The sequence below is a fragment of the Sapajus apella genome, unplaced genomic scaffold (assembly GCF_009761245.1).
Source record: "Sapajus apella isolate SASKATOON/1434 unplaced genomic scaffold, GSC_monkey_1.0 scaffold44, whole genome shotgun sequence".
Classification (NCBI taxonomy): domain Eukaryota; kingdom Metazoa; phylum Chordata; class Mammalia; order Primates; family Cebidae; genus Sapajus; species Sapajus apella.
The window spans coordinates 1,621,376-1,645,605 of NW_022436984.1; the positions used below are offsets into that span (position 1 = coordinate 1,621,376).

Sequence of the window (24,230 nt, forward strand, 5' to 3'; positions counted from 1 at the left end):
ACCTTTTTGCCTTATTCCTAGTCTTAAGAAGGTAGTTAGTCTTTCATCAAGCATAATTGTCAGTTCTAGGTGCCCTTTTATCAATCTGAGGAAGTTCCCATCTATTTTAGTTTGCTGAGAGTTTTTATTATGAAAAGAATGTTAATATATATTAAATGTTTTTTCTCTGTCTACTTGGTTTATTTCTTTTATTCTGTTAATATTATGAATAAACTGATCTTCGAATGTTGAACCAGTATTACATTCTGTGGATTAATTCCAATTGATCATGGTGTATTATCCTTCTGATGTATTACTGGAGCTGATTCACTCATGTCTTTTAAAATAACTTTGCATCTATATTTGATGCTGTATTTCTTTTCTTTACTTGTAGTTGTTTGCTTGGTTTTGGCATCAGAGTAATGCTGGCTTTATAAAATAAATTGGGAAGTATTCAGTCCTCTGTTTTCTGAGTTTGTGAAAGATTGATTTTATTTCCTCCTTAAAGGTTAGAGAGAATTCACCAGTGAAGGCATCTGGACATGGGGGGAGAGAGAGAGAGAGAGAGAGAGAGGAAGAAGGTTAACTATAAATTCAATTTCTTTAACAGATATAGGGCTAACAGGTTTTTAAATTATTCTTGAGTTTTTACAGCCTTGTCTTTCAAGGAATTTGTTCATTTCATCCAAGTTGTTGAAATTATTGGCATATCGTTATTCATACTATTTCCTTGTTATTCTTTTACTACCTGTGTGACCTGTAGTTATGTCCTGTCTTTCATTTCTGACATTGCTACATTGTGTCTTTTCTCTGCTTTCCTCAATGAAGCTAGCTAGAAGATTAACCCTTTTATTGATTTTTAAAAATAACCAGCTTTTTATTTCATAGGTTTTTCTTTATTATTCTCCTGTGTATTTCACTGTTTTATGCTCTTTGTTTATGCTTGAGAATCTCCACCTTTTAAATAAAGTGTTTAGGTAATTTAATCCTACTCTGATTATGACCACTATGGCTGTATCTTGCTGTTCATTTTCATTTCTTTTACTGCCTTCTTTGGGATTAATATATAGTTTGGGATTTGATTTTGTCTCTACTCTTGGCTTCTGAGCTATATGTCATTGTTTTTTTTCCCACGGCTGTTCTGGTATTCAGAACACATATCTTTAACTTTTCACAGTCTATCATTAAAAATACTATGATACTTCATTTATCATGTAAGAACCTAAGAATATTATACAGCACTTTTTCCTCTGACCCAACTCCTCTAGTCATCCTTTCTGCTATTATTATATATTTCATTTCTTTATATGTGATAAATTGTCCTTAGGAAAATGTTCAAACCTTTTGCCTTTTTTTTTTTTTTTTTTTACTGGATTCTTTTCTTACCATTCAGTTTTGAGAATTCTTCATACATTTACGTTACAAGTGTTTTTTTAAATCAGATGTATGATTTGCAAGTATTTTCTCCCTGAGTGTGGCTTATCTTTTTATTGCCTTAATGAAACTGCCTAATTCCATGTCACAAAGATTTTTGTACTACGTTTTCTTTTAAATGTTTTATAGCTTTAGGTTTGTGATCCATTTTGAATTGATTTTTGTGTATGATATGGGTTTTAAAAAAGTTTGGACATCTACTTGTTCTAGTGTCATTTGTTGAAAAGAATGCCCTTTCTCTTTTAAATTGTCCTTGCACTTTTGTCAAAAATTAATTGCCCACATATGTGTGGGCATTTTTCTGAACTTTCTAGTCTGTTCTGTAGGTCTATATATCTAACTTTATATTGGAACCACAGTTTTGATTACTGAAGTTTGATAATAAGTTTGGAAATCAGGTTGCATATGTCTTCCAATTTTATTTCTTTTTTTCCAGAATGGTTTGGAAATGTTAGATTTTTTTCATTTCTCTATACAATTTGGAATCATCTTGTCAATTTTTTAGTTTTCCATGTTATTAGTATTCCATGTACAGGTTTTGTACTTCTTTTTGTTTGTTAAGTATTTAATATATTTTGATGCTATTGTAAATTATATTTTTTTAATTCTCAATTTCTGATTGTTTATTGCTGGTAGATGGAGATACAGTTGATTTCTTTTTTTTTTTTGATCTATTGACCTGCAGCATTGGTGAACTCGGGTATGAATTACAGAAGCTTGTCTACAGACTCCCTAAGGTTTCCTATATAGAAAATTATGCCACCTGTGAATGACAGTTTTAGTCCTTCCTGTCCAATCTGAATGCCTTTTCTTTCTTTCCTGCCTTAGTACATTGACTAGAATCTCCGGTATTTTGTTGACTAGAAAAGCGTTAAGGCTGGGTGTGGTGGCTCACGCCTGTAATCCTGGCACTTTGGGAGGCAGAGGAAGGCGGATCACCTGAGGTCAGGAGTTCGAGACCATCCTGTATTTTGTAAAAATACAAAAATTAGCCGGGCATAGTGGCACACGCCTGTAATCCCAGCTACTTGGGAGGCTAAGGGAGGAGAATTGCTTGAGCCTGGGAGGCAGAGGTTGCAGTGAGCTGAGATTGTGCCAGTGCACTCCAGCCTGGGTGATAGAATGAGACTCTGTCTCAAAAAAAGAAAAAAAAAATGTTAAGAGTAGATATTCTTGCCTTGTACCAGATTTTATGGGAAAATAATTCTGTCTTTCACCATTAAGCATTAATATAATGTTGGCTATATATTTTTCAGAGATACCCTTTATCAGACTGAGGAAGTCCCCTATATACCTAGTTAGTTGGGATTTTTTTGTTTTGTTTAGTTTTTAAAATCAGGAGTGGCTAGCCAGTGTGTTCTGTGGGGGAGGGAGACAGATGGAGCTTGGGTCTCCCTACCTCAGGCTGCTGCTGTGTACAGACCTTCAGGGGAAGCCACTGTCGCCATGGCTGACCAGCAGCCAGAAACTTCAGTTTAGGACTTGGGGAATAAGAAGGAAGGTGAGTACATTGAACTCAAAGTCACTGGGCAGGAGAGGAGTAAGATTCACTTGAGCGAAAATGACAACACATCTTAAGAGACTCAAAGAATCATATTGTTGACTGGGCACAGTGGCTCATGCCTGAAATCCCAGCCCTTTGGGAGGCTGAGGCTGGAGGATCACCTAAGGTCAGGAGTTCGAGACCAGATTGGCCAACATGGTAAAACCCTGTCTCTACTAAAAATACAAACAATTAGCCAGGCATGGTGGTGGGTGTCTGTGATCCTAGCTACTTGGGACGCTGAAGAAGGAGAATTCTTGAATCTGGGACGTGGATTGCAGTGAGCTGCGATCACACCACTGCACTCCAGCCTGGGCAACAGAGCGAGACTCCATCTAGAAAAAAAAAAATATTGTCAAAGACAGGGTATCCAACAAATTAACTGAGGTGTCTCTTTGAAGGTCAGATAATTACTGATAATACTCTAAAAGAATTGGGGATGGAGGAAGAAGATATCATTTAAGTTTATGAGGAACAAACTGGGGTTCACTCAACAGTTTAGATATTCTTTTAATTTGTTTTTCTATTCCCTCCATCCTTTTTTATTTTTAAAAATAGTTCTTTTGTAGTGTGATGTTGAAAAGGGAATTGAAAACTGGCACCCATGTCTTTAAAACATCTGGTAATTTGAATTCTAGTGCTCATTATTCATTATTGTCTGTTTTCATTGTGCTGATTTTTGGTGATCAAGCCTCAGTCCCCTTCATATTGCCCTCTCCTTTTTAAAAAGTATATATGTGCACAGAGAGGCCACCTTTTTCAGTACTGTACATTTTCTGGCTTGTGAAGATAAATAAGATTAACCAATTCAAGTGTTTATAATGAATTTCCAGTTGGCCCAGAAGTTCTAGATTCACTCTTAGACTTCTAGTGGGAGATGGATGTGTTTCAGATGAATCAACTCTGGAAAAATGACCTTTCCTTAACTTGAAGCTACATTTAAAATTTTGAGGGTTGGGAACAAAAAATACAGGTTGAAGTCAAGATGACAGATAATGTGAGAGCAATGACTAAAGATGGCTTCAGTGAAGAAAAGGCATTTTAAGACTTTAAAAAATCTTGTCAGAAGAGCCCATAAAAGTTCTAATTTTCATTAGCAATTAATAAAATTTTTCATGCAGAAATGAAAACAACAGAAAAAACTGAACAGTTGATGTTGGATTTTGGCAAATACTTATCTTCATCTATTGAGATGATCATGTGGTTTTTCTTTTTTAATGTTGTTAACATGGTGGATTTCATTCACTGATTTTTAAAATATTCAGTCTACCTTGCATTCCTGGGATAAACTGATTTTTTTTTTTATTGCATTTTAGGTTTTGGGGTACATGTGAAGAACATGCAAGATTGTTGCATAGGTACACACGTAGCAGTGTGATTTGTTGCCTTCCACCCCATCACCTATATCTGGCATCTCTCCCCATGCTATCTCTCCCCAGTTCACCACCCTCCGTCCCTCCCCCATTTCTCCCCAACAGACCCCAGTGTGTAGTGCTCCCCTCCCTGTATCCATGTGTTCTCATTGTTCAACATCCACCTATGAGTGAGAACATGCGATGTTTGATTTTCTGTTCTTGTGTCAGTTTTCTGAGAATGATGGTTTCCAGGTTCATCCATGTCCCTACAAAGGACACAAACTCATCGTTTTTGATGGCTGCATAATATTCCATGGTGTATATGTGCCACATTTTCCCTGTCCAGTCTATCATCAATGGGCATTTGGGTTGGTTCCAGGCCTTTGCTATTGTAAACAGTGCTGCAATGAACATTCGTGTGCACGTGTCCTTATAGTAGAATGATTTATAATCCTTTGGATATATACCCAGTAATGGGATTGCTGGGTCAAATGGAATTTCTATTTCTAGGTCCTTGAGGAATCGCCACACTGTCTTCCACAATGATTGAACTAATTTACACTCCCACCAACAGTGTAAAAGTGTTCCTATTTCTCCACATCCTCTCCAGCATCTGTTGTCTCCAGATTTTTTAGTGATTGCCATTCTAACTGGTGTGAGGTGGTGTCTCAACGTAGTGTTTTTTTTTTTTTTTCCCATTTATTTTATTGCATTTTAGGTTTTGGGGTACATGTGAAGAACATGCAAGATTGTTGCATAGATACACATGTGGCAGTGTGATTTGCTGCCTTCCTCCCCATCACCTACATCTGGCATCTCTCCCCTTGCTATCTCTCCCTCTCCCCAGCTCCCCACCCCCCACCGTCCCTCCCCTGTTTCCCCCCAACTGACCCCAGTGTGTAGTGCTCCCCTCCCTGTGTCCATGTGTTCTCATTGTTCAACACCCGCCTATGAGTGAGAACATGCGGTGTTTGATCTTCTGCTCTTCTGTCAGTTTGCTGAGAATGATGGTTTCCAGGTTCATCCACGTCCCTACAAAGGACACAAACTCATCGTTTTTGATGGCTGCATAATATTCCATGGTGTATATGTGCCACATTTTCCCTGTCCAGTCTATCATCAATGGGCATTTGGGTTGGTTCCAGGTCTTTGCTATTGTAAACAGTGCTGCAATGAACATTCGTGTGCACGTGTCCTTATAGTAGAATGATTTGTAATCCTTTGGCTATATACTCAGTAATGGGATTGCTGGGTCAAATGGAATTTCTATTTCTATGTCCTTGAGGAATCGCCACACTGTCTTCCACAATGGTTGAACTAATTTACACTCCCACCAACAGTGTAAAAGTGTTCCTATTTCTCCACATCCTCTCCAGCATCTGTTGTCTCCAGATTTTTTAATGATCGCCATTCTAACTGGTGTGAGATGGTATCTCAATGTTGTTTTGATTTGCATTTCTCTGATGACCAGCGATGATGAGCATTTTTTCATATGTTTGTTGGCCTCATGTATGTCTCCTTTTGTAAAGTAGCGTTGAATCTGTAAATTACTTTGGGCAGTATGGCCATTTGCACAATATTGATTCTTCCTAACCATGAGCATGGAATGTTTCTCCATCTGTTTGTGTCCTCTCTTATTTCGTTGAGCAGTGGCTTGTAGTTCTCCTTGAAGAGGTCCTTTACGTTCCTTGTTAGTTGTATTCCTAGGTATTTTATTCTCTTTGTAGCAATTGTGAATGGCAGTTCGTTCTTGATGTGGCTCTCTTTAAGTCTGTTATTGGTGTATAGGAATGCTTGTGATTTTTGCACATTGATTTTGTGTCCTGAGACTTTGCTGAAGTTGCTTATCAGTTTCAGGAGATTTTGGGCTGAGACGATGGGGTCTTCTAATATACAATCATGTCGTCTGCAAATACAGACAATTTGACTTCCTCCTTTCCTATTTGAATACCCTTTATTTCTTTTTCTTGCCTGATTGCTCTGGCTAGAACTCCCAATACTATATTGAATAGGAGTGGTGAGAGAGGGCATCCTTGTCTAGTGCCAGATTTCAAAGGGAATGCTTCCAGTTTTTGTCCGTTCAGCATGATATTGGCTGTTGGTTTTTCATAAATGGCTTTTTATTATTTTGAGACACGTTCCGTCAATACCTAGTTTATTGAGGGTTTTTAGCATAAAGGGCTGTTGAATTTCTCAAAGGCCTTCTCTGCATCAATTGAGATAATCATGTGGTTTTTGTCTTTGGTTCTGTGTATGTGGTGAATTACGTTTATAGACTTGTGTATGTTGAACCAGCCTTGCATCCCCGGGATGAAGCCTACTTGATCATGGTGGATAAGCTTTTTGATGTACTATTGCAATTGGTTTGCCAGTATTTTATTGAAGATTTTGCATCTATGTTCATCATGGATATTGGGCTGAAGTTTTCTTTTCTTCTTGTGTCTCTGCCGGGTTTTGGTATCAGGATGATGTTGGTCTCATAAAATGATTTGGGAAGGATTCCCTCTTTTTGTATTGTTTGGAATGTTTCAGAAGGAGTGGTACCAGCTCCTCTTTGTATGTCTGGTAGAATTTGGCTGTGAACCCGTCTGGACCTGGGCTTTTTTTGAGTGGTAGGCTCTTAATTGCTGCCTCAACTTCAGACCTTGTTATTGGCCTATTCAGGGTTTCAGCTTCTTCCTGGTTTAGGCTTGGGAGGATGCAAGTGTCCAGGAATTTATCCATTTCTTCCAGGTTTACTAGTTTATGTGCATAGAGATGTTTGATGTAGTGTCCTTTCTCTATATTGTTGGATTTAATCTGCTAAACATTTTTTTAGAGTTTTGCATTTACATTAATGAATGATATTAATTTATAGTTTTATTTGAATGATTTTTACCATCTTTTTTCATAATAGTAAAGCTGGCTTCAGAATAGAATGAGTTGCTAAGTGAACCCTTTTCTTCGTTTTTTTCAAAGGTTTGTGAAGAATTCATATTATTTCTTCCTTAAATGTTTGGTAGAATTTGCCAGTGAAACCATCTGGGCTTGGAATTTTCTTTGTGGGAAGGTTTTAAATTACAAATTAAATGTGCTTAATAGATTTAGATCTATTCAGGTTATCTACTTCATCTTTAATGAATGTTGCTGATTTGTGTGTTTAAAGGAATTTTTCCATTTCATCTAAGTTGCTGAATTTATTGACATAAAGTTTTTCATAATATTCTCTTATTATTTTAAAAAATATGCGTAAAATTTGCAATGACGTCATCTCTGTGTTTTCTGATCTTGATAATTTCCTCCTGCCCCCCCCAACTGTTTTCTTTACTAGTCTGGGTTGTGGTAAAAAAAAAAAAATAAGTGGTGAACATTTATTAATGTTCTGAAGAACCAGCTTTTGGTTTCATCCATCTTCTTTGTTGTATTTCTGTTTTCTATTTTATTGATTTCCTTTCAGATTTTAAATATTTCTTTCTTCTTTTACTTTCGCTTGCTCTTCTTTTTCTAGTTTATTAACATGGTCATTGATTTGAGATTTTTCCCCCCTAATATTGGTGTTTAATGCTATAAATTTTCAGCTAAGTAGTGTTTTAGCTGTAGCCTACAAATTTGATGTTTAATGCTATAAATTTCCAGTCAAGTAGTGTTTCAGCTGTATCCTACAAATTTTGCTGTGTTGTGTTGTGTTTTTATTTTTCACTCATCACATGTTCTGAATTTTCCTTAGATATTTTTGACTTATGAGTTACTTAGAAATATGTCATTTGGTTTACAGAATTTCCTGGATCTTTTATCGAATTTGAACTTAATTTTATTGTGGTCAGAGAACATACTTTGTATGACTTACATCCTTTTAAATGTGTTGAGATTTGTTTTATGGTCCAGGATATAGACTATTTTAGTACATGTTCCATGCACACTGAAAAGAGTTTGTTCTATTTTTTTTTTTTTTTGGGTGTAGTGTTCTATAAAATTAGGTCAAGTTGGTTGGTAAAGTTGTTCAAATGCGATATATTGTTACTAATTTTCTGTCATTTTGTTATTTTAGTTTTTTTAAAAATTTTCTATTTTTTCATAGGTTGTTGGGGTGCAGGTAGTGTTTGTTTACATGAGTAAGTTCTTTAGCGGTGATTTTTGAGATTTTGGTGCACCCATCACCTGAGCAGTATACACTACACCCTATTTGTAGTCTGTTATCCCTTGCCCTATTTCAGTTTTTTAAAGAAGATACTGAAATCTCTGACTATAATTATGGGTTTATGTTTAAATGTGTACCATGTCATTATTGATTTTCTACATCATTCTTCTGTCAATTATTGGGAGAAGGATATGGAAATCACAGACTATAATTGTGGATTTGTCTACTTGTTCTTACTGTTCTGTCAGCTTTTGCTTCATTTATTTTGAAGCTCTGTTAAATTTGTAAACATTTAAGAATGTTATGGCCTCTTGCATTGACACTCTTTGTCCTTGGAAATGTTGTTTGCTTTGAAATTAATTAATTTCACATGGTATATCTTTTCCATTGTTTTATTTTTAACCAAATTGTGTCTTTATATTTAAAGTAGATTTATTTTGAGTAGCATATATTTGGATTTTGTTTTTAAATCTGACAGTCTTTGCCTGTTAATTGGGATGTTTAGACCATTTACATTTAACGGGATTATTGAGTGATGGATTGATGAGGCTACATAGTATCAAGAAATGCTTACATTTCTATTATTTATTTTTGTATTTCAAAGTGATTCCCTTTTTGCAAGTTTATGGCACTTTTAATACTGTCTTCATATCAGAAAAGACAGGACATATACTTTTTTAGAGTTGGTAAAGCAGAGATTTAAAAATTCTGGTCTGGCCTTAGAATGAAGGGTGTTCAGGAAACTAGGTCTTTAATGGAAACATCCAGAGGGCACCAATATACTTATTCTTATTTTGAACTAGTCTTTTTCTTTATTATTCTGGCCCTTAAGGGCATTGAACTATTATCATCTCTAGGATATTTGAGACAGAAGTTGGCATAAGACCTTTTGGGACATATTATGGGTGCTCCAAATGTTACAGGCACTCCAGACCAGTTTGGAATGCATGGCAGGGCTTTATGTAGCATTATCTGACCACTGATCTCCCTTGATTTTCACTAGGTCTGCTTTGGGGGGAAACAATTGAGATTTCATATTTTCATCCTCTCCAAAGAGGATGAAAATCACTCTTCTATATATTGAAATTAAAAAGCAAGACTTCTGTCTGATAAAACAGCCTAATTCTTTGTAGAATAATTATTTTAATACTGTTCCTAGGCTGCTGTCAAACCTCCAATTTGCTGAAATCTTTCTTCACATTCCAGAGTTAGGCAAGATAATTAACTTTTGATTCTTTGGCCAGTTTTATATTGGCACATGAAAAAGGAAACCAGTAGTGGCTCTAGCCTTCACACTTCTCTCTCTTTCTTTTTGAAACAAAGTCTTGTTATATCACCCAGGCTGGAGTGCAGTGGTGTAATCATGGCTCATTGCAGCCTCAAACTCCTGAGTTCAGGCAATCCTCCTGAGTAGCTGGGACTATAGGTGTGTGCCACTATGCCTGACTAATTTTTCCTTTTTAATTTTTTTTGAGACAGGGTCTTGCTCTGTTGCCCAGGCTGGAGTGCAGTGGTGCAGTCATTGCTTACTGCAGCCTTGAACTCCTGGGCTCAAGGAGCCTGAGTTCCTGCCTGGCTAATTTTTTTTTTTTTTTTACTTTTTATAGAGACAGGGTCTACCTGAGTTACCTAGGGTGGTCTTAAACTCTTGGGCTCAAATGTTCCTCAGCCTTGGCCTCCCAAAGTGCTGAGATTACAGGCATCAACCACCAGGCCTGATCTTTTTGGTTTTTTGTAGTGACAGTGTCTCTATATGTTGCCCAGGCTGGTCTCAAATTCCTGGACTCAAGTGATCCTCCTGCCTTGGCTTCCCAAAGTGCTGGAATTACAGGCATGAACTACCACACTGTGCCCATATTTCTCTTTTGATACCATCCACATTAATATCATTACTAACAATCTCACCAAAAAAAAAAAAACAACAACTTTTTTTTTTTTCTGCCTTTGGCTACAGGGCTAGCTCGTGAAAGGAAGGGAACAAAATGTTTCAGTAGGATCATGCTTTTAGTGATGGAAAATTAAAACTATTAAAAATAAACAATGAAAAATATGGCAAAATAAGAAGGTGAATGCTAGAAGATTTAGGAAGTTCTAGAGAGTTCTGCAGATGTGGGATTTCAGATGAAGACTAGATACATCTAATTTGTGAGGGGAATAAAGAGACCGGTAAGAAAGATGGGTGGGAATAGAGCTAGCCTGAGGAGAAAGAGAAAGATTAAAAAATTTTCTTATCCAGTCTGAGTAAAATTTACATTTCATCCCTTCTTGGCCCTTAGAAATTAGAGCCTTTGCATATTATTGTCTTTTTATTTGGTAAGTTGTGTTTGATAATGGTGCACAAACTTGGGCACAGAAGCCTGAGTTTGTGGGGTTGCATTCAGTGTATAGAAAAGTTACAACTAATTTCTAGTTAGTTCTTCCTTTGTACTTATGCCTAAACCTCTCCATCTGGAGAAATGCCAGCTTGCCACTAAATTTAAATAAATAAGAACATGTCTCATCAATAGGGGCGGCAAATTTAGCCCCTCTTTAGAGCACTGAGCAATTTATGACCATATGTTAAATACCATAAAACAGCTTTAAAGATTTGGTCGCTGGCCATTGCCAGATTGCACCGTAGGAGTGCAGCAGCACTGTGAGGGACTGGGAATGCTTCCTCCGGCCCTTGGAGGCCTCAGCAACTCACTGATGTCACAGCCAAAGAGGGCTGTTTTCAAACATTCCCTTTATAAAGGTGAAATACTAAAAGATTCCATTTTGGCATTTGGGAGCAAAGAAGGCAAGACTTCTTTTTGATTCTTAAGGGTCAAAATTAGTATGGAAAGTGTTGTGTGGGAGAATGAGTAACTTGGCAGCAGTGAGTACAGAAGGCAAGTCTAGAAATAGGTAATAGATATCCTACTCATTCTTTTTCTTGGAGCATGAACTGGACTTTTATATGGCATAAGCTAACCAAATATCACGTTTCTCAATCAATTTCTTTTTGCCAACTTTTGTTGAATTAATATTAATATTAAAAATAATTTTTAAAATTTCATGCCAAAGGGCTGCCAGTTGTAAGGCTTTCTTTTCTTCCAGAAGTATGACTCATTATTTGGTGAACTACAAATATTAGTTTTTCTTCTTACCACCATGATAGTCTGTGAATCATTTATGGCATTCAGTGGGCTCGTGGCTGAGAGAATGAAGGTGTGTGCCAGCAAACATGTGATTTTTGGTCAAGTAGTGCCCCAGGACCTTCGATGGGCTTTTAACACATGTCAGGAAATCACTGGTTCAGGCAGGGGGCAGTATTATTAAATAGGAATAGATACCAAAAAGCTTTGTACAAGATTTTTCTGACTGCTCTCTCAGGAGTATAACTCTTCCCACAAAGGAAGATGATGATATTTGGCTGTCAAAGGTCCAGGATTCCTAGCCTTCTTGAATCTGTAGTTGCCAGCCCAAAGGCTGATTTCCTGTTAGTTCCTGTGTGGTTTGCACTACATCCTCTTTGCAACAGATCAGTATTTTAGGTCATCCATCATAACTGCTCTCCTGTAAGTTTGTGGCAATTTGATCTCAGTTTGCAGAAGGCAGCTGGCATACTTTGCTAGGAAGTGCAGCTGGAGAGCTCCTGTCTCACTTTTCCTAAGGCCAGGAAGCACACTATTGTTACTCATTGCTGCTTTCTTCCTCTGAAAGAACAAAAAACTTCAAAGTTCGGCAAATTCTGAAGTTACTAGGTAGCAATTTGAAATTACTCTGATCGTTTTTTTGGTCTAGGGCAAAAACTTGAGTAATCTTTTATATCATTTGTAAATCTTGTCTGGTTTTTCCATAACACAGATACATGCATTAGTGGAAGTTTGCTCCCCATTGCAAATGAAGTTATACTTGTCTTCAGAGTCACAGAGGATTTTTTGGTTTTAGTTTGTTTTAGGCTTTGATTGTCAAGGACAGTAACATGGCCTAATTTCTTCTCTGTGTTTTATTCCCTTAACAGTGAGATTTTTCCGTTCCTGATATCAGCATCTGCTAAGACTATTCACCTTGGATATGACTTGAATATTTGCATTGGATTTTCAAACTATATGAACACAGAGATAAAGTACTTTTTTTTGGACAATTTAATGTTAAAATAAATATCATTTTAGTTTTCCTGATTTTTCATTCCATAATGGGTAAACCATGTTGTGAGATTTAGAAAAATGAGCTATTTTCCTCCTTTCTTATGGTTCACAAGGTCACATTTTGACAACCTGATTTTTTTTTTTTCTATAGAATGGTGATTACCTTTATTCCACTTCACCTAAGAGAGGAACGTGTTTATAAAGAGGATACAACCTCATGCATGAATTATTTTAAATGATATTCTTAATAATCTGTGATGGCACAGATCTTTTATACTTCTGAGTCATCATCTTTTCATCTTTACAAAAATCCTATCTTGTGTAGAATTAAACTGCATCATTAATATAGCTCTTGGTTTCTTTTGTGTTCTGGTTCCTAACATGAATGAAGGTAAAGTAAAGATAAGTTGTGCTGCTTTATAAAAAAAAATAGTGAACTTTTTGAAGGCCAAATTTATGGGTATCAGTCAATAGCATCATAGAAACAGCCCAAATCCTGATAGTGCACTAAGGATGGCACGAAGGAAGAAATTTTTGGATTTGAGACAACAAAGAATTTGATGTCTAGATTATTTCTATCAAACCAAATCTTTAGTTTCTAAAATAATATATCATTAAATTCTAAGAGAAGGAATCCTCTGTGATTTCTAAGGTCTGTTGCAGATGACCCACATAGTAGACAATCAGGAAATGCTTATTAAATGAGTGATACAAAGGCACTAAAAGATGATGTCTTATATGGAAATTCTTAATTGGAAGGACACTAAGTAATTTTGGGAATCTTCCAGTGGGATAAGGAAGTATTTAAAGATTTGAAAAGCAGCAGGATAGTTTCTGCATTAAAGAAAGTAAAAGATAATTATGAAGGTTATATAGATCTAGCAGGTCGACATGCATATTTAGAAAGAACTCAGAGAAAGAATCATGAAAGTAGTTTGCCAACATTGGGCTACAATAGGTCTAACCACTTTTGCTTTGTAAAAAACAATTCTTAGTAGATCAATCTCTTATTATAGAATGATGAGTATAGAACATTGGAAGCAAAAGATAAATTGAATTTATCCCAATTCTAGCAGAGCTTTTGATTCTGTCCTTGGGCTGAATTTGATAAGCAAATCATGAAATGATTTAGACACAAGATGTGTTGCTTCACAGTATGCCTAAAGTATTTCATGACTAAGGAATGAATGCTACTTAATGTTGAAATCAAACATTGGTCATCTCAATGTAGAGCAAATTGCAAAACTGTTTCTTCCCTGGCTAAAAAAAATTTAGTTCCTGTCTTTCTGTTTCTCCTTTTTCTGTTTTCTGCAACATGATCTCACTACATTTAGGTAAAACAAGTGCCAGGCAATTGCAGGAATGACCATCTCCTGTAGAAAGAAAAGAATCCACAAATTTCAAAGTACTTTAATTCATTCATCTATGTACCAGTCATTATTGAGGACCTACTCAGTTCAAATTTTGAAGCACAGTATTTGATGGCTTTGGTTTGTTTTGGCACCATCATAATCTTTCCGGCATTCTCTTTACCCCATTTTCTACTAAACCAGATTGCTTTGATAGCCTGTGCTCAGCCTCATTTTTCAACACTATCTGCTGTTCTCTCCTCTGAACATTTTGTTCTTTATCCTTCCATGGGCACGTAATTTGCTTTCTACCCTCTAAGTTTTGCTATTTATCTCTGCCTAGAATTACCATCTCATTATTTCTTTATCTAAGCCTACTCTAGATAGCACTGAGAATAGACATTTTAAAAAAGAATTAGGTAGACAGAGCATGATTTTAGATGGAAAGGAAGTAGTAAGTGAAGTAAGAGACTGTAGCAGATTGTGTTTTCCAAAGATGGCCACAGCATTTCCCATTCCACATGCTCTTTTATACCATGATCTTACCACTCCTCCAAGTATCATTTTCTCCCCTTGAATATGGGTAGGCTTGTGATTATTTTGACCAATAGAATATGATGCTTATTATGCCATATGGCTTTCAATGCTGGGTCAAAAAAGGCAATGCGGCTTTCATCTTGCTAGGAGGAATGCTTTTGCTTGGAGCCCTGCACCAGTGCATAAGAAGTCTGTCTACATTGAGGTTGCCATGCTGTCATGTAGCCAAACCACATGAAGAGGCCATGTGTAAGTGCTGCAGATGTCAGTTTTTATCTTGGGGTTTTCCAGCCCAGGCATCAGACATGCCAGTGAGATTGTATTGGGCCTTTCAAACAGTGTATTACTAGCTGAATACCATTGAGTGATCTCAGTCAATGCTGTGAGGAGCAGAAGAATACCCCAAACACATTCTGCCTATATTTCTAACCCACAGAATCTATGAACATAAGAAAATGGTTGTTTTATGCACTGAGTTTGGGGTAGTTTTGTAGGTAGCGATAGTAATTGGAATGTAGGCCCTGAAGAATAGGAGTGGTTAAGAGTCTATAGGAGGGTGGAAGAGATGGAAAGACGAGCAGGAATATAGAGGTTAAGTCTCCAGAGGGAGGAGGAAAATAAAAAAGGATTAGGAAAGAAATGGGTGAAAATTGAGGAGAAAGGGTGAGGAATTCACATCTGATGACAATATATAGCATTTAGTTTTTTCTTGAATTTCACAGGATATTTTATATGTATGTATGTGTATACACACGCATACATACATTTTATATATATATATGTAATAGTTAGAAAAATTTTTTTTTTTCATTAAGTTGGAGTTGAGCTCACCTGCCAAGAGGTGGAAGGCAGCAGATTGTGTCTTCCAGAGATAGCCACAACAGCATTTCCCATTCAAAGGCTTGGCTGCTTGGTGGAAAGTAATGAAGACAGTACAGATGACTGACCTTTAGCTCCTTGCCTAACAAATACTCTTGTGAGGAAAGACAGACAGACAGAGGCTTGGCATTTTTTCATTATGTGTGAGTGTTCTGCCTTCCTTGGAAGAATTCACACATGGTATACACGATCAGTGTGAAGTACTTTGAGCCCTGCAGAAGGAGAGATGTTTTTTTCCAGAGGAGTGCCTTGGGCTCACTGTGGATCTGTGTTCGTGAGTTCTGAATCTCAAGATGACTCGAGAAATTTGAATAACCCAAAGCCACTTTTAGTTTTGTGAAATGTAAGGATGCTACCTTTAGAGTGGGTACTTAAATTTTTAAGTAGCTGCTTTCTTGAGAGAAGAAAGCAACAAATCTCCAGTTCTAGTTAGGAAGCTTCAGAGAGCTTTTGTCCATGTTGAGGACTCAGCAAGTGTTGCTAATTGAATGGCAGAATTGCTTCTATAAAAGTAAGAATTGTTTTCTGTAGCATCCAGCAGTCTGGTCACTAGCCACATGCGAGTCAATGTATTGTTTCTGTGAAGGATTACATTCTTTTTCAAATGTGGCCCTAAGAGCCTAGGAATCCTGCAAGTTTTAGACAGTTTTCCATTTAGTGAAATTAGATACCTAATTAATTATTGGAATCTTTAAATTAATGTTTTAGGAAGAGATGCTGTAGAGTCTCATTAAAATACTATTACTGGATAAAAGAATGGTATTTTCATGAGAGGATAACTGTGATATATCCAATCTTTTTATAGTCTAGTCAGAAGATAGAATTTGCCCCTAGGTTATCAGAGCAGTCTACATTTCACTTTTGATCTCTCTCACATGCTTCTATTTTTCAATATTTCTCAATGTGCTATTTTTTTTATACTTGTTGGAGTGACCTTGGCACTTCTGAGATGTTGTGACTTGTATTTTCTTCTTTCTCTACTCCTTCCCTGAAAACTGCGGTACATGTAGATAACTCGGTCTCACAGATACTGCTTGATTTCCTTCTGTCTTACTTGCATAATTTTCCTGGAAGAGGCACGACTTTGTCCTTTGTTATTACCAACTTACATTTAAATTATTAGAAAAATTGCCATTGTGATGCTATTGCTTTTTAAAAGCTGCTCATTTTCTTTTGCTTGATTTTGATTTTTTGATACTTTCAGTGAATGTTGGCTAGAGCTTGTTTTTACTCTGGTCATAGTTTTATTTTTATTTTTTGGTCTTTTCATTCATTGCTTCCAAAAAGTACTTTTTTATATCTACTTCTGAAGAATTCTGATTGCTTCATCCTAATTTTTTAGCATCTTAATTTTTCATTCAATAGATTTTTTTCCCCACTTCATTTTCTGCAGATTACTGGACTTGCTTTTGTTCATTGTTAGACTTATTGTTTAGATCTGTCGTGTGTGAACTCAAAGGATCCTTCATACCATTTTTTTTTTTACATCTTTCTTATCCAGTTACTAGGCATTTCAGAGTTATTTGACAGTAAAGAGTATTATTCAGTTGTTTTCCTGAATTCCACAGGCTAATGCTTGATTTTCACAAAGTTTGTGAAGGCGAGTGGAGTTTTGCACAGCCTTCTGAACACTGTTCGTGGGAGCTATAGCAAGGCACAGTCCAAGATTGCTCTTTGTGTGCAAGTTTGATTCTGCTGCTGGTGCTCTGGTTTGTGCCTGTGTGTGCAGCAGCAAAAGACTCATAAACAATGAACTCAGAATTCAAAGAAAGATTGGTGTGTTTTTTTCTCCCCAGCTAGCATTCTGTGGTTTTTTCTCCTGATTTTTTGGCAAGTGTTGCTTGTCTGTGTCGAGCTGTGCCACATCAGCCTTAAATTTCTACTTTGTATAACTCAGCAAGGAATTAGAAAGAAATATATTTACAGTCATATAGCATTCTGTATTTTCCAAAGTAGTTTTACTTAAAATGATCTCATTTTAATCTTCCAACAACTTTCCGAGGGCTGGCTGTCTTGCCTTACGTGTAAGACAGGACCACAGAACCTAAGTGACTAGCCTGAGGTCAAATAACTGGGATGTCAGGGACTTGGAACTCAAATCCGGGACTTCTGAGTCCAAGCCCAGTGCTTTTTCCACTTAACATATTAGGAAAGAAATATAATCTTTATTATCATACAATAATAATCAGCTTCTCTGTATTAGTAGATAAGAGCAAATCAACTGCTTATGATGAGAAATAAGGATGAGCAATGACTTTGCAGAACAGGAAGTAAACACACCATCGGATGCTAATGCCTTCTGCCATGTATCAAATGGGAAAGGTGGTGGTCAGTTGGCATTGGGAAGTTAACTGAAAAACTTTCATTATTGTGTGGGAATCTCTTAGACACTTGAGGAGTGACAATTTGTGGTTAGTTGTTTTTATTTTGTTTCTGAGGACAGAAATCACCTGCAGAAATTGGTGAAAATAGGGTGAGAAGCTAATCAAGCTTATGAGAGATAAAGGCTCAGTTTCGGCTTTGAGATGTAGAGAATAGTTTTAAATGCTTTATTTTGCTGTATGTGTTTTTAAGACAACAGATGGTCCAGTTCCCAAACTTATAATGGTTAAACTTAGGGTTTTTTACCTTTGCGATGGTGTGAAAGTGATACACATTCAGTAGAAACTATGTTTTGAGTACCCATGCAACCATTCTGCTTTTCACTTCCAATGTAGTAGTCAATCAATTACATGAGATAGTTAGCACTTTATTATAAAACAGACTTTGTGTTAGATGATTTTGCCTTACTATAAGCTAATGTAAGTGTTCTGAACACATATAAGGTAGGCTAGGTTAAGCTATGATGTTCAGTAGGTTAGTAAATGCATTTTTACTTAACAATATTTTCAGCTTATGATGGGCTTACTGGGAGGTAACCCCATTGTAAGTTGAGGAGCATCTGTAGTTAGCATGTGATTATATCTTCTGTGCTCTGATCCAGTAACATGGATTTGTGATTCACTTCTATTACCTGGCCTGATACATCTCTAATTGCCTTAATTATATATATATTTTTTGAGAGGTAGGTAGGGCCTCACTCTGTTGCCCAGGCTGGAGTGCAGTGGTGCGATCATAGGTCACTGTACCCTTGATCTCCCAGGCTCTAGTGATCCTCCCATCTCAGCCTCCTGAATATGCTAGACTATGGGCATGCACCATTGTATCTGGTTAGTTGTTTAATATTTTTTTTTTGTAGAGATAGGGTCTCACTATATTGTCTAGGCTGGTCTCTCCTGGGCTCAAGTGATTATTCTGCTTCAGCCTCCCAAACTGGTAAGATTACAGGTGTATGCCACCATGCCTGGGCCCCCCTTAATTCTATCTTTTTGATTCATAAGTTAAACAACAGTTTTGAACTACTTTCTAAAATCATTTGGAAATTTTTGTTTGTTTGTTTGTTTCTTTTTAAGAGATAAGATTCACTCTGTCACCCAGGCTGGAATGCACTGAATCATAGCTTGCTGCAGCCTCAAACTCCTGGGCTAAAGCATTCCTCCTGCCTCAGTCTCTCAAGTTTCTGGGATTACAGGTGCATGCCACTGCATCTGGCTAATGTTTTAACTGTGTGTGTGTGTGTGTGTGTATATATATGTGTGTGTATATGTATATACATGTACACACACATATATGTGTATATATGTGTGTGTATATATATATACACATATATACACACACACACATACACACACACACACACACATATATATTTTTATTGCACTTTAGGTTCTGGGGTAAATGTGCAGAACATGCAGGATTGTTGAATAGGTACATACATGGCAATGTGGTTTGCTGCCACCATCCCCCCATCACCTATATTTGGCATTTCTCCCCATGTTATCACTCCCCAACCTTCCTACCCCCTGCTGTCCCTTCCCTATTCCCCCCCAATAGACCCCAGTGTGTGATGCTCCGCTCCCTGTGTCCATGTGTTCTCATTGTTCAACACCTGTCTGAGTGAGAACATGTGGTGTTTGATTTTCTGTTCTTGTGTCAGTTTGCTGAGAATGATTATTTCCAGGTTCATCCATGTCCCTACAAAGGACACGAGCTCATCGTTTTTGATGGCTGCATAGTATTCCATGGTGTATATGTGCCACATTTTCCTTGTCCAGTCTATCATCAATGGGCATTTGGGTTGGTTCCAGGTCTTTGCTATTGCAAACAGTGCCACAATGAACATGTGTGTATGCATCTTTATAATAGAATGATTTATAATCCTTTGGGTATATACCCAGTAATGGGATTGCTGGGTCAAATGGAATTTCTATGTCTAGGTCCTTGAGGAATCGCCACACTGTCTTCCACAATGGTTGCACTAATTTGCACTCCTACCAACAGTGTAAAAGTGTTCCTATTTCTCCACATCCTCTCCAGCATCTGTTGTCTTCAGATTTTTTAATGATCACCATTCTAATTGGTGTGAGGTGGTGTCTCAATGTAGTTTTGATTTGCATTTCCCTAATGACCAGTGATGATGAGCATTTTTTCATATGTTTGTTGGCCTCATGTATGTCTTCTTTTGAAAAGTGTCTGTTCATGTCCTTTGCCCACTTTTGGTTTGCTTTTTTCTTCTAAATCTGTTTTAGTTCATTGTAGATTCTCAATATTAGCCCTTTGTCAGATGGGTAGATTGCAAACGTTTTTTCCCATTCTGTCGGTTGCTGGTTCACTCTAATGATTATTTCTTTTGCTCTGGAGTTTAATTAGGTCTCATTTGTCTATTTTGGCTTTTGTTGCCAGTGCTTTTGGTATTTTAGTCATGAAGTCCTTGCCTATGCCTACGTCCTGAATGGTTTTGCCTAGATTTTCTTCTATGGTTTTTATGGTGTTAGGTCTTATGTTTAAGTCTTTAAACCATCTGGAGTTAATTTTAGTGTAAGGTGTCAGGAAGGGGTCCAGTTTCTGCTTTCTGCATATTGCTAGCCAGTTTTCCCAACACCATTTATTAAACAGGGACTCCTTTCCCCATTGCTTGTTTTTGTCAGGTTTGTCAAAGATCAGATAGTTGTAGGTGTGTGGTGTTGCCTCCAAGGCCTCTGTTCTGTTCCATTGGTCTATATCTCTGTTTTCGTACCAGTACCATGCTGTTTTGACTACTGTAGCCTTGTAGTATAGTTTGAAGTCAGGTAGCATGATGCCTCCAGCTTTGTTCTTTTTGCTTAGGATTGTCTTGGCTATGCGGGCTCTCTTTTGGTTCCATATGAAGTTTAAGGTGTTTTTTTCCAGTTCTGTGAAGAAGGTCAGGGGTAGCTTGATGGGGATAGCATTGAATCTATAAATTACTTTGGGCAGTATGGCCATTTTCACAATATTGATTCTTCCCAACCATGAGCATGGAATGTTTTTTCCATCTGTTTGTGTCCTCTCTTATTTCGTTGAGCAGTGGTTTGTAGTTCTCCTTGAAGAGTTCCTTTACATCCTTTGTTAGTTGTATTCCTAGGTATTTTACTCTCTTTGTAGCAATTGTGAATGGCAGTTCCTTCTTGATTTGGCTTTCTTTAAGTCTCTTATTGGTGTATAGGAATGCTTGTGTTTTCTGAAAAATACGGAATGCTTCATGAATTTGCATGTCATCCTTGTGCAGGGGCCATGCTAATCTTCTCTATATCATTCCAATTTTAGTATATGTACTGCCGAAGCAAGCACATGTTTTATCTTTTTGTGGAGACAGGGCATTGCTTTGTTGCCTAGGGTGATCTCTAACTCCCAGCTTCAAGGGATCCTCCTGGTCTTTCGAAGTGCTGGGATCACAGGTGTGAGCCACTGTGCCTGGTGGTTTTCTTTAATGAGGGAAATATGAGGGAAGAAAATTTAAAGGTCAAGATAATAAGGTGGACCAGATATGTATAGCTAAACTCTTTTGAGGATTTGTGAGTGAAAAAATTGGGTTTTCATTTTCAAATGTACTTAAAATGTATTTAGAACTGAATTATCAAAAGATTTTAACTTTAGCTTATGATTTAAATAAATACCCAGTTTTATTTTATGAAACAGAAGGGATCTGAAGGAAATTTGATATGGTGAAAAGCAAATTTAATTAAAATAGAATATTAGCTCTTCAAGTTACTGTTTTGCTACCGTACCTCTTAAGAGACATTGGTTTGTCAGAATTTGTATCATTCTAATAATTAACTGAACTGAAAAAACTGCATATGCTTTTAGAGCTAAAGACCATCTGATGTCATCTAATCTACTACCCATTGTAGCAATTTCCTTAGTAATGTTCTTAGTAAGTGCATATATAGCTACTATCATTAAAAAGAATATTATCCATGGGACAACATTACAATGGTCATTCAAAAAATATTTTTGTCCTGGGAACAAAACAACTTTATTTTCTTATCTGCATGACAGTTTTATGGTACTGAAGGGAGCTCTCAGCAGAATTCTTGTTTGAACTAATTAGCCATACCAAAATTCCTTTTATAGTGGTGATGTTTTTGACAAGTGGAATTACTAGAATTACCACAGTAATCATTTGCGTGAAGAAATTGTGGATAATGGCAGCAGACTATAGGTGAAGCAAATCATAGTCCCAATATTTAAAAAAAAGGACGGGCCAGGCAAGGTAGCTCATGCCTATAATCCCAGCACTTTCGGAGGCTGAGGTGAGTGGATCACCTGAGATAAGGAGTTCAAGACTAACCTGGGCAACATGGCGAAACCCCATGTCTACTAAAAATACAAAAATTACCTGGGCATGGTGGTGCGTGCCTATAATCCCAGCTACTCCAGAGGCTGAGGCAGGAGGATTGTTTGAACCTGGGAGGTGGAGGTTGCTGTGAGCTGAGATTGCACCACTGCACTCCATCCAGTCCTGGGTGACGGAGAAGCACTCCTCTCAAAAAAAAAAAAAAGAAGGAAGGGTATATTCTTAAAGTTTCTCTTTAAATTTTAGATTGATATTGGATAGGATTCAATAGTTGATTATTAAATTGTTTGAGAGCATTTAGAACATGTTATATCTTTGGTAGACAGTGTGGGTTGACATAGAAGCAAGTTATACCAAATTGTCTTATGCTTTTTTAATGGTAGATTAGCTGACATAGCAAATCATTTCAGCAGAAAATTTAACAGTTTTCCTCTGATGTCTTTCTAGATGTTTCATATGTTATTATACCAAAAAGTAGTTAAGTAAATTTGCAGTAAATGGAACAATCATTGGAAAATCTCAGATGAAATACTCTAGGGTTATATTTTTGACTCTGTTTTGTTCAGCATTTTTCTGAGCGATATAACATATTTGTTAAACTTGTGGAGGGCACAGGTTTAAAGAGACAGCTACTGTGACATATGACAAAATTTCAATCTATCCCAGTAGGTTAGTATGTTGGATTAGAAGCAGCAGGATGTAATAAGAGTAAAGTACATTGCTAGGGTTTGAATATTATTTGCCATGTTGAGACTTTGTCCCCAGCGTGGTGCTGTTGAGAGGTAGCACCTTTAAGAGGTGACTAGGTCATGAAGATAGATGGATTAGTATATTTCTCTTGATACGAGATTAGTTTTCATGAGAATGGTTTAGTTTACAAGAAAGTGGGTTGTTATAAAATGAAGCTGCCTCTCATGTGTTGCCCTTTTCCTTCTCATGTACCTGGTTTCCCTTCTGTTTCTCTGCCATGTTTTGATGCAGCATGAGGCCCTCACTAGAAGCTGCCACATCTGACCACTTAAAGTTGAACTTCCCAGCCTGTTGAACTGTGTGCTAAATAAATCTTTTTCTTTATATAAATTGCCCAGTCACAGGTATTCTGCTATAGTAACACAAAACAGATGAAGACATCCATTATTTAGGTTTCAATTTTATAGGTGGAGGAAAGCAGTTATATGAAAAATTATCTGCAATATATAGTGTGAACCAATAATGTGATGCAGTTACTAAAAAAGCTAACACAGTCTTGTGCTGAATTAACAAAACTTTGGGTCTACATTGTGGAATGAGGTGGTTGTGTTGTGCCTGTGATATGGTAGACCATACATAGTGTTGCATTGACTTTTGGGCAGCACACCGTAGGAACACCATTAATGAGGGGGTGTTTGACAGAAATCATGACACATTACACACTGCTTGAAGAAGCTAAGAGCGCTAGTTTTTAAAGATAGAAAGGTCTGGAAATGGAGGCTCTGACAGATTTTATAAATTGTCCAAGATGATTTTAGTAGTTCTTAGCAGATCTAGCTCTCTGTTCTTAGTTCTGGGTTCTTTCTACTCATGATATTTTGTTCTTCTGGAAAATAAAACCAATGCTACCAAGTAGACGTTATTAGGAAACAGATTTTGACTCTGCAGAGAGTTTTTAATAATTGATGTTGTCCTCTAATATAAGGAACTGCTTTGGGAAATAATGAGGTTTTTATTACAGGAGAAATGGAAATAGACGTAGTATAACTTCTTTTTTTTGGGGGCGGGGGGGGATAGAGTCTTGCTCTGTTGCCCAAGCTGAAGTGCAGTGGCTTGATCTCGGCTCACTGCAACCTCCCCATCCCAGGTTCAATCAGTTCTCCTGCCTCAGCCTCCCGAATAGCTGGGACTACAGGCGTGTGCCACCACCCCTGGCTAATTTTTTGTATTTTCAGTAGAGACGGGGTTTCACCATGTTTTTTTTTTTTTTTTTTTTTACTTTGAAATTACTTTAATTTAGAAATAGAAAACGTTTTGAAAGGAGAACAAAACCCACAAAACATACAGGCAAATTTGTATTCTGTGAGCTTCTCACACCCTCACCACTTGTTCACCAGTCTCTAAGATGAAAAACTCTCTTCCAAAATGTATTCAGCCACCAACAATGATGTTATTAATAGGAATATGGATCAATTTCACAAAGAAGCCAATGAATCCCATTATAGCAAATCCTATTGCTGTTGCCATCACCATGTTAGCCA

At 37.1% G+C, this 24,230-nt stretch overlaps 1 protein-coding gene and 1 non-coding gene across 6 annotated transcripts in view; one reads left to right on the top strand and one right to left on the bottom strand.

The window, feature by feature from the left end:
• BABAM2 (BRISC and BRCA1 A complex member 2) overlaps nucleotides 1-24,230 on the top strand; it is a 450,034-nt gene that overhangs the window by 60,145 nt on the left and 365,659 nt on the right. The window lies entirely within an intron of this gene.
• LOC116524330 lies at nucleotides 20,887-20,993 on the bottom strand. Its single transcript, XR_004257279.1, has one exon. It is a non-coding gene; the product is annotated as a U6 spliceosomal RNA (small nuclear RNA).